Genomic DNA, 10,081 nt, shown 5'->3' with positions numbered 1-10,081 from the left:
CCTTCGTTTCCATTCGGATTGAACAACAAACATGGGACTCCTCCCCTGGGAGGAGTGATGTGGTCACAGCACTGCGGACTCATATTGGTTGGTCAGTCTATATTGCCACAGTTTGACTAGGTCCTTCCTAAAATGTTGCTGAGCTACAAAAATCATATACACCCCCAATAAACCCACACACTAAACACTCTGTTCCCAGGCACCTGTCTGGTTTCCACAGTAAACTACCTGGCTTGTGTGCAGCCTATGGTTAGTCCTGGGTCTGATGTATCCTGACTCTTACCTGCTTCACTGGGATCTGATAAAGCCAAGGATAGATCTGTGGGGGTTATTGTTTTGTCAAGCTCTAACGCCTGTAAGTACCCAGTGTACCTGAGAGACAGCTCTCTCTCCACGAAGGTCGCCTGTTGGCATGAGCAGCTCTCCTGAATTGTTATCCCCATCCTTTAGAACTCAAGTTCTGAAGAGTTTCCCACCTCCTACCACATCTCTGGGTACCCAGCTCTGTTCTTACTCTCAACCCAGTTTCTGCCAACCCCACCCTAAGTCACTGGCTTCACTCTCTCGCTTCCTCTGCTAGGTTATCACTGGACCCACACATACTTGGGGCAGAGGCCATTTTGAGCGAAGGGGTGGGCAAGGAGCAGAGCCCACACAGTCAGGGTGAAAGCCCAGTTCTTTAAACCAGCTGAGCTACTCCACTCTCCTGTGGGGCCAGGAGTGACCAGGAACCGAGCAGGGGGTGGCAAACCTTGTTGCCAACACTGTTTTTAAAGGGGAACCAATCACAATGTTTGATTATGAGTGACTGTTTGCTTTTTTCTTTTTTAACTTTCAGTGTATCTTTTCCTCTGTTTTTACATATACTTTATGTAGTGTGTGTGTGTGTGTGTGTGTGTGAGTGTGTGTGTGTGAGCGCGCACACACCTGAATGCTTTTAGCTCCGAGCAAGTCTGAGTTTGGATAAAGAGGAACTAAGCTACAAACTATGTCTTTTGAATCTGCTCCTAAAGCATCTGATTAAGTAGGGGTCAGAGCTGAACAGTGAAGCCCACTGGCTGGACACTCATGCCTCAGCCTGGACCACAGTGAGGACTGATGCTGTGGAGGGACAAAGGTGCTTCTGTGTCACATGCTTGGGATCTCCCTCTTAGAGGCCTCACGAGGCTGGCCCATGCCTCCCTGAGTTTTGGCTCTCAGAGAAGTTGATGGAGTTTTGTAACAAGGAAGACACTGCCACAACCGTCTGAAATGTCGCCTGGCTATTTTTCTAATATGTTCATCTCTTGATGTTTTGTGTATGTGTGACATTTGCCTTAAACCGTAGCACAGCCATCAAAAATGAGTACCGTATTTTTACTGTCACCGGCCTGAGTCTTGTTTTGTATTTCATGTAGTTTTCTCTCTTCTAGGGAATGACCTAGGGCACTTGTATACAGTCTTCCTTTTCCTTTTCAGCCAGCCTGAGACCCTGGGGTAAGAAGGATGGTTCCTCAGAAGGGACATGTCTTTGATAACTGGTGTCGCTGTTCTGCCTGCGGTAGCCTGCCTCTAGCTCATGACCATTAAGCTGTGTGTTGGTTTCTCACTCTATGATTAGGGCTCTGACATCCTGCCATCTGGCAAAAAGTTAGGGTTTGCCACAAACCTCCAACATCGAATGTTGTCTGAACAACTAGATTGACAGGACTTAATTAAGCATCCATGTTCAGCCAAGCACCGGTGCAAGAACAGGCCCCATCCAGTCACTGGGCAAGCCCCTATTACAAAAGTCCCTACAGGCAAGCGGTTGTCCATGCCTGTACTTGGACCACTACCACACCCAACTTACTCTCTTACATAATCCTGTCTTCACTTTTTGAAAAAGATGGTTTTGGAGACAGGGTATTACTATGTAGCCTAAATTGTCCTAGAGCTGGTAAAATGCCTGCCTTCAGCCTCCAGAGCACTGGGGTGACAGGCATACAGCATCTTATATCTCCCTGTTTTCAATGACATCACATTTCTGCACAACAGGGAACTCTGGAAGCTCACACAGGAAGCTGTGGTTTCCAGATCCTGGGGCTCTAGGGAAACGGATTTCCGCTCTGACTTGTATATTGCCAGCTCTCCATATAGCGAAGAAATTGGCTTTAATTCCTGGGAGGAGAAAAATGGATGGAAGGGTTTGCCTAGATCTAAGGTCCAATGGCAGCTGTGACAAACAAATTAGACCCCTCCTTGGAGCTTTGTGAGGTGTTCCAAGGTTGGGATTAGTACCTGGTGATTCAGCTTTCCACGGTAATCAAAGCAAGAGCCCCATCCACTAGCTCAAGCCACCTCTGTCCTAGTGTCTGGGTCTGTTAGAACTCATCTGCTGAAAGGAAATTCCTGTAACCTCAATGAATGATCCAAACGGCATAGCCAGGAGGATCGTGAACTGTCAGTTTTTGATTCTGCTGTTTGCTTCTCTGTGACCAGAACACAGTCCCCTCCCATTCCCGGGGCTCCTCTGATGGAAAGGCAGAGCATAGCTGTAGCAGTAAGAGGCCATTGTGAAGAGCAGGTGACCTTCCTGAGTGTTAGTCTTCAGGAAGGTGACTGGCACATTGAATGTACTGATTCTTCACATCAGACAGTAGCTGGGACTGTTCCTCATTGGTCAGTGTCTCTTTTGGTCTAGGTCCAAGTTTTGCAAACTTTTTTGTGAGGAGGCCAACACCTATTTATTCAAACAGGGCACCAACAACACACCAAAGAGTCCACTTGAGTCTAGTTTGGGAGACAACGGGTTTAGTTGGGGTTACATAAAGAATCGTGGGTATCTTATGGACAACTGCATCACTGAAGTGAAATACCTCTTCTCCCACAAGTCTTAACTGCCTGTAAATCTTGAGCTGGATCTTGGCTCATGAGTGCCCACACACACACAACCCCTGGGGAAATTAATGGGCCCAACCTTGTGCGGGTTTCCTTCGGACGATCATAGCTGCTGAAGCAGTGATCAAGTCATGCCTGGGAGACTGTTTCACCCCCTTGTCCAGCTTATATTCTCTCAGTTGCTTGTTCCCTGATGTCCCATATACGGCTCGGCACTCAACCGTCTCTTCCTCTCAGTACTCCGATGACTTATGAGTCTCTTCAGTAACTGCTACTCTTCTAAAAAGAAGCTTCTCTGACTAGAGATGAAAGCATCGTAGTCCATGGACATAAGCAAAAGTATTTAGAAGGCACCTTGACAGATATATCATATCCAGTTAGCAAAACAACAGCAGAAAAACCAGTGCTTCCTGGCCAGAGCATACGACCTCAACCCCAGGCTTCTGACCAGATGTGAAATCCTTTGTGCACAACGGGCCTCGAATCCAATCAGAAAGCAGCTGGGACCATTCATATAACAGTCCATCTCGATTGAACCCAGCTTGCCTGCAATTTTGGTAGTATATATAGCACACAGACTCCACAGCTGAGTGGGGCTGTTGACAGTTCTTCCCCAGGTGCCTACATAAGTGCCTTTAAGCACTGTGGAAGTTAGCTAGTAGGGAGGAGGCTTATGGCCCAGTCCCAGCTTGATTGTCCTATGTCCTACACAAAGCATGGAGTGACCGTGGGGCTTTACCTTGGTGAGCTTGCAAAAGCTGTAAGGGAAGCCTGTGTTGTTCAGGAGGTCCTGGAACTCCTTGACCAACAACTAGGGAGTCAGGCTACTCCCAGCATTGGGACTTTTATCTAATAACCTTCAGGTTCCTAGAGGCATCTTTTTTAATGTCACAGGGCACTTCCATCCAAACTTTGTAACTATAATCCTAATGTTTGCAGAAATCAGCTGTTAAAGGGTGTGTCATTCATGCAATAACCGTACCCAACTATAAAGTTCCCAAGAAGTTCACAGGTTCCCTGGAGCCCGTGTGACATGATTCCTGTCCCTTGCTCCTTTAGGTTTCATACATGACTTCCAAATGTTCTTCTAATTGTGTTTTTTAAAAAAGCTCAGAGGTTAACTGCCTGTCATCTACGAAGTAACACAATGTTGCAAAGGGTATGCAGGGTTACTGAAGACCCACTACTCACTGTGCCAAACAAAAGCTCTCTCAGAAGTGAGCAGCTAAGCAGGTACCAAAGAGAAGTGCCAGCAGGGTCCAACAGCATGAGAAGTTTACATCATTAGTAGCTACTGTTTCTTTAAGAGGCCAATGCTGGTACAGGCTGTGGTTGAGAGGCACTACTTTGGCCCTCCACAATCCTGCCATCCTCCATGAGCTGTCCTGACACTTCATCATTGTATTAGAATGCGGCGTATCTCCCAGCCTTCAGCACGCTCTTTGGAACCAGGGATGGTTCTTGTTGTTCTTACTGGCTTAGGTAGTGACATTAGTGCGTGCGCGCGTGCACACAAACACACACACACACACACACACACACACACACACACATTCACATACACACAATGCCCCAACAGGCTCCTTCAGTTTGTCTCTGAACTACACTTTAGGTCACTGCTGCCTCTCTATTGGCCTGGCCTGTTTACCATTTCTGTATTCTTTTTTTTTTTAATTTATTTTATTTTATTTATATAAGTACACTGTAGCTGTCTTCCGATACACCAAAAGAGTGCATAAGATTCCATTATAGATGGTTGTAGGCCACCATGGGGTTGCTGTGAATTGAATTCAGGACCTCTGGAAGAACAGTCAGTGCTCCTAACCGCTGAGCCATCTCTCCAGCCCCCATTTCTGTATTCTCTTGAAGAGAAACACACACAACTTACTCTAGAGGGAATAACTGCTCTATCCTGGGACAAGCTCAGCCTTTTTAACCTGAACTGCTGTATCTTTTATGTCACCAATTCTTTCTCAGTCTTTAAAGCCTTCCAGAGGCTCATAAGCACTGAATTTGGCTTTCTGTCACTCTTTTTTCTTAAAAATTCTGATTCAACATAAATCTTGATGAATTCATCTTTGGTCCTGTTGAACTCCATGTTCAAGGATTGTCCTATTTACATTGCTACTGTGATAAACACCATGACCAAAAGCAACCTGGGGAGAAAAGGATCTATTGGAAAAGACATTGGGGCAGGAACATTCTGCAGGAACCTGGAGGCAGGAACTGAAGCAGAAGTCGTAGAGGAGCGCTGCTTACTGGCTTGCTCAGCCTGCTTTCTTACACCACTCAGAACCACCTCCCCAAGGGTGGCACTGTCACCAGTGGACTAGAAACTCTTCCAGATGTCATTAATCAAGATGCTCTATAGACTTGTCAACAGGCCAGCTTATGAAAGCATTTTCCCAGTTGAGGATTCCAGATAACTCTAGCTTGTCTCAACTTGACAGGAAAACAAAAATATCCACCAGGACAGGTACCAAGTTTCATGTGAAGTTTTCCTAAGGAATTGAATAAATGCTTACTCACCTCAGATAAGCATCAACAACAGACCAAATCAATAATTTTATTCAAGTCTAGTTTGGTGAAACAATATCTTTCATTAGGGTTATTTATACAGGCATAGCAACATAAAGGAATCTATAGCAATTAAGAAAAACAGGTCAGGACTGGTGAGATGGCTCATAGGTTAGGAATACTGACTGCTCCTCCAGAGGTCCTGAGTTCAATTCCCAGCAACCACATGGTGGTTCACAGCCATCTTTAATGGGATCTGATGCCCTCTTCTGGTGTGTCTGAATACAACTACAGTGTACTTATATAAAATAAATAATTTGTTTTAAAAAAAAGAAAGAAAAACAGGTCAGAGGTGAGGGTGCACACCTTTAATCTCAGCACTCAGAAGGCAGAGCAGCTAATTTCTATGAGTATATGAGTTTATGGCCAGCCTCATCTAATTAGTAAATTCCAGGCCAGCCAGAAATACATAGTGAGACACTAACTCATAAAATTTGGAGTGGTGGCACATGACTTTGACCCCAGTACATGGAAGACACAGGCAGGAAAATCTCTGAGTTCAAGACCACCCTAGTCTATAGAGCTAGGTCCAGGACAGCCAGGGTTACACAGAGAAATCCTGTTCTGAAAAAATATGAGACAAAAGACAGAAACAGAAAAAGTAAAAGAAAAACCTTTCTCTCTCTTAACCCATTACGAGGGACAGCAAGATGGACTGTCATGTCCTGTCCTGGTGCCCCAATCTCAAGGCCTTTGGCTTGGGTTCTCAGTATGTGCAGGAGAATGCAAAAAAGGAAGATCTCAGGAATCTCCTAGTATTTCTCAAGTCAGAGTCTCAAACTTGAAGCAGCTGTCTTAGGTACTTCCAGTCTTTTCTGTTGTTAGTAACACAGCACCTCAGACTAGGGGCGTTAAAAAGAAAATGGTTCATGTGTCTGGATGTCCAAGGTTAAAGTCTCGAATCTTGGGATGACCTCACTGTCTAGAGTGGAACAGAGCAACATAGTAGCTACAATATGTCCCTTCTAGTCTCTCTGCTGAAGCAGCCACCAGAAGTCAACAACGAAGGCCTTAATACTAATCACTTTCAATAGGATATGCCTCTAAAGATCATAAAGAAAACGCTCAGGCCATCTGCCACTGGGAACAGCGGAGATCCAGGAACGCAGGCCTGGGGAGACTGCACTGCAAGTAACCAGGGTGCAGAGAGGTCTGGGCCAAGCACGCGGAAAGTGCGCCCCCCAGTTGGTTCAGGGGAGCAGGAACTCTGCCTTAGGGACTCAGTTTCTACCCGGACGGACGGCCCGTGCGTGCAGACCAAACGCTCAGGCCATCTGCCACCGGGAACAGTGGGAGATCCAGGGACACAGGCAAGGTACATGGGAGAGACAGGAACCAATCACTGACGACAAGACCACATATAATCACAGACAACAAGATGGCAAGAGGAAAGTGAAAAAACTTACCCAGTGGAAACCAAAACAACCTGGCAACACCAGAACCCAGCTCTCCCAACACAGCAAACAGCAAAATGCCAAACACTCCAGAAAAACCTGAAATCATACCTCAAGATGATGATAGAGATCCTTAAACAAGAACAGGAGGAAAGGCATAAAGAAATAGAAGCTTTTAAAGAGGAAACATGAAAACACTCAAAGAAATCAAAGAAATAGAGGAAAACAGAACCAAAGAGATTAAGGAATTGAAGAAGGAATTTAAAATGGGAATGAAAACAATAAAGAAAAGACTAAAAGAGACAACCCTGGAGGTAGAAAACCTAAAAAAGAAATCAGTAGTCACAGATGCAAGCATCTCCAACAAACTACAAGAGATGGAAAAGAGAATCTCAGGGGCCGAAGACAACATGGAAAACATAGACAAAACAGCCAGAGAAAACTCAAAAGCAAAAAAGCTCCTAACCCAAAATATCCAGGAGATCCAGGAAACAATGAGAAGACCAAACCTAAGGATAATAGGAATAGAAGAGGGCAAAGAATATCAACTAAGAGGCACAATAAATATCTTCAACAAAATCATAGAAGAAAACTACCCTACCCATAAGAATGAGATGACCATGAGAATAAAAGATGCCTACAGAACTCAAAATAGAGTGGACCAGAAAAAAAATTCCTCCTGACACATAATAGTCAAAACTCCAAGTGCCCAAAGCAAAGAAAGAATATTAAAAGCAGTAAGGGAAAAAGGTCATGTAACATATAAAGGCAGACCAATCAGAATCACACCCAACTTCTCAACAGAGACTATGAAAGCTAAAAGATCCTGGACAGACATCATGCAGACCCTAAGAGAGCACAAGTGCCAGCCCAAGCTGCTATACCCAGCAAAACTCTCAATCACCATAGATGGAGAGACCAAGATATTCCAGGACAAAACTAAATTTATACAATATCTGACCACAAACCCAACACTACAACGAATTATAGGTAGAAAACCCAATACAAGGAGGGAAACTATATCCTAGTACAAACAAGAAAATACCAAAGCAAGAAAACCAAAAGAAGAAAGACACACAGGCACAATTCTACCTCTAAAAGCAAAAATAGCAGGAAACAGCAACTATTATTCCTTAATATCTATTAATATAAATGGACTCAATTCCCCAATAAAAAGACATAGGCTATCAGACTGGATACATAAACAGAATCCAGCATTTTGCTGCATACAGGAAACACATCTCAGAGACAAAGACAGATACTATCTCAGAGTAAAAGGTTGGGAAAAAACCTTCCAAGCAAACAGCCCTAAAAAGCAAGCTGGAGTAGCCACTCTAATATCGAATAAAGATTTTCAACGAAAGTTATCAAAAAAGATAAGGAAGGACACTTTTTACTCATTACAGGGAAAATGTGTCAGAAGGAACTCTCAATCGTTAACATAAATGCTCCAAACACAAGAGCACCCATATTCATAAAAAAAACCCTACTAAAGCTCAAAAAATACATTGCACCCCACACAATAATACTGGGAGACCTCAACACCCCACTCTCATCAGTGGACAGATCGTGGAAACAGAAACTGAACAAGCACAGTGAAACTATCAGAGATTATGAACCAATTGGAATTAACAGACATCTATAGAACATTTCATCCTAAAACAAAGAATACACCTTCTTCTCAGCACTTCACGGCACCTTCTCCAAAATTGACCATATAATCGGTCACAAAACAATCTTCAATAGATATAAGAAGATTGAAATACTCCCATGCATCCTATCAGCTCACTATGGTCTAAGGCTGGTCTTTAATAACAACAAAGACAACAAAAAGCCCATATAAACATGGAAACTAAACAATGCTCTATTAAATGATAGCATGATCAAAGAAGAAATAAAGAAAGAAATTAAGGATTTTTTAGAATTTAATGAAAATGAAAACACAACATACCCAAGCCTATGGGATGCAATGAAAGGAGCACTGAGAGGAAAACTCTTAGCTCTAAGCACTTACAAAAAGAAACTGGAGAGAGCATACACTAGCAACTTGACAGCACAGTTGAAAGCTCTAGAACAAAAGGAAGCAGACACACCCAAGAGGAGTAGAAGGCAAGAAATAATCAAACTCAGCAGAAATTGACCAAATAGAAACAAAAAGAACCATTCAAAGAATCAACAAAACCAAGATCTGGTTCTTTGAGAAAATTAACAAGATTGATAAATCCTTAGTCAGACTAACTAGAGGGCAAAGAGAGAGTATCCAAATTAACAAAATCAGAAAGGAAAGTGGAGACATAACAACTGAAACTGAGGAAATTCAAGAAATCATCAGATCCTACTACAAAAAGCTATACTCAACAAAGCTGGAAAATCTGGAAGAAATGGATGAATTCCAAGACAGATACCAGATACTAAAGTTAAACCAGGACCAGGTAAACCATGTAAATAATCCCATAACACCTAAAGAAATAGAAGCAGTCATCAAAAGCCTCCCAACCAAAAAAAGCCCAGGTCCAGATGGGTTCAGTGCAGAATTCTATCAGACATTTATTGACGACCTAATACCAATACTCTCCAAACTATTCCACAAAATAGAGTCAGATGGAACACTACCTAACTCATTTTTCAAGGCCACAATAACACTCGTTCCTAAACCACACAAAGACCCTACAAGGAAAGAGAACTTCAGACCAATCTCACTTATGAACATTGATGCAAAAATACTCAACAAAATCCTTGCAAACCGAATCCAAGAACACATCAAAAAGATCAGTCAACATGATCAAGTAGACCTCATCCCTGAGATGCAGGGATGGTTTAATATATGGAAATCCATCAACGTAATCCACCATATAAACAAACTCAAAGAAAAAAACCACATGGTCATCTCACTAGATGCTGAGAAAGCATTTGACAAAATTCAACAACCCTTCATGTTAAAAGTCTTGAAAAGAACAGGAATCCAAGGCCCATGCCTAAACATAATAAAAGCAATATACAGCAAACCAATAGCCAACATCAAACTTAACAGTGAGATTCTTGAAGCAATCCCACTAAAATCAGGGACTAGATAAGGCTGCCCACTCTCCCCCTACCTATTCAACATAGTACTGGAAGTCCTGGCTGGAGCAATTAGACAGCAAAAGGAAATCAAAGGGATACAAATTGGAAAGGAAGAAGTAAAAACATCACTGTTAGCAGATGACATGATAGTGTACAAAAGTGACCCCAAAAATTCCACCAGAGAACTT

This window comes from Micromys minutus (genome assembly GCF_963924665.1).
Source record: "Micromys minutus genome assembly, chromosome: 1".
Taxonomy (NCBI): domain Eukaryota; kingdom Metazoa; phylum Chordata; class Mammalia; order Rodentia; family Muridae; genus Micromys; species Micromys minutus.
The sequence above is the reverse complement of the archived record's forward strand: the minus strand, read 5'-3'. Positions refer to the sequence as shown.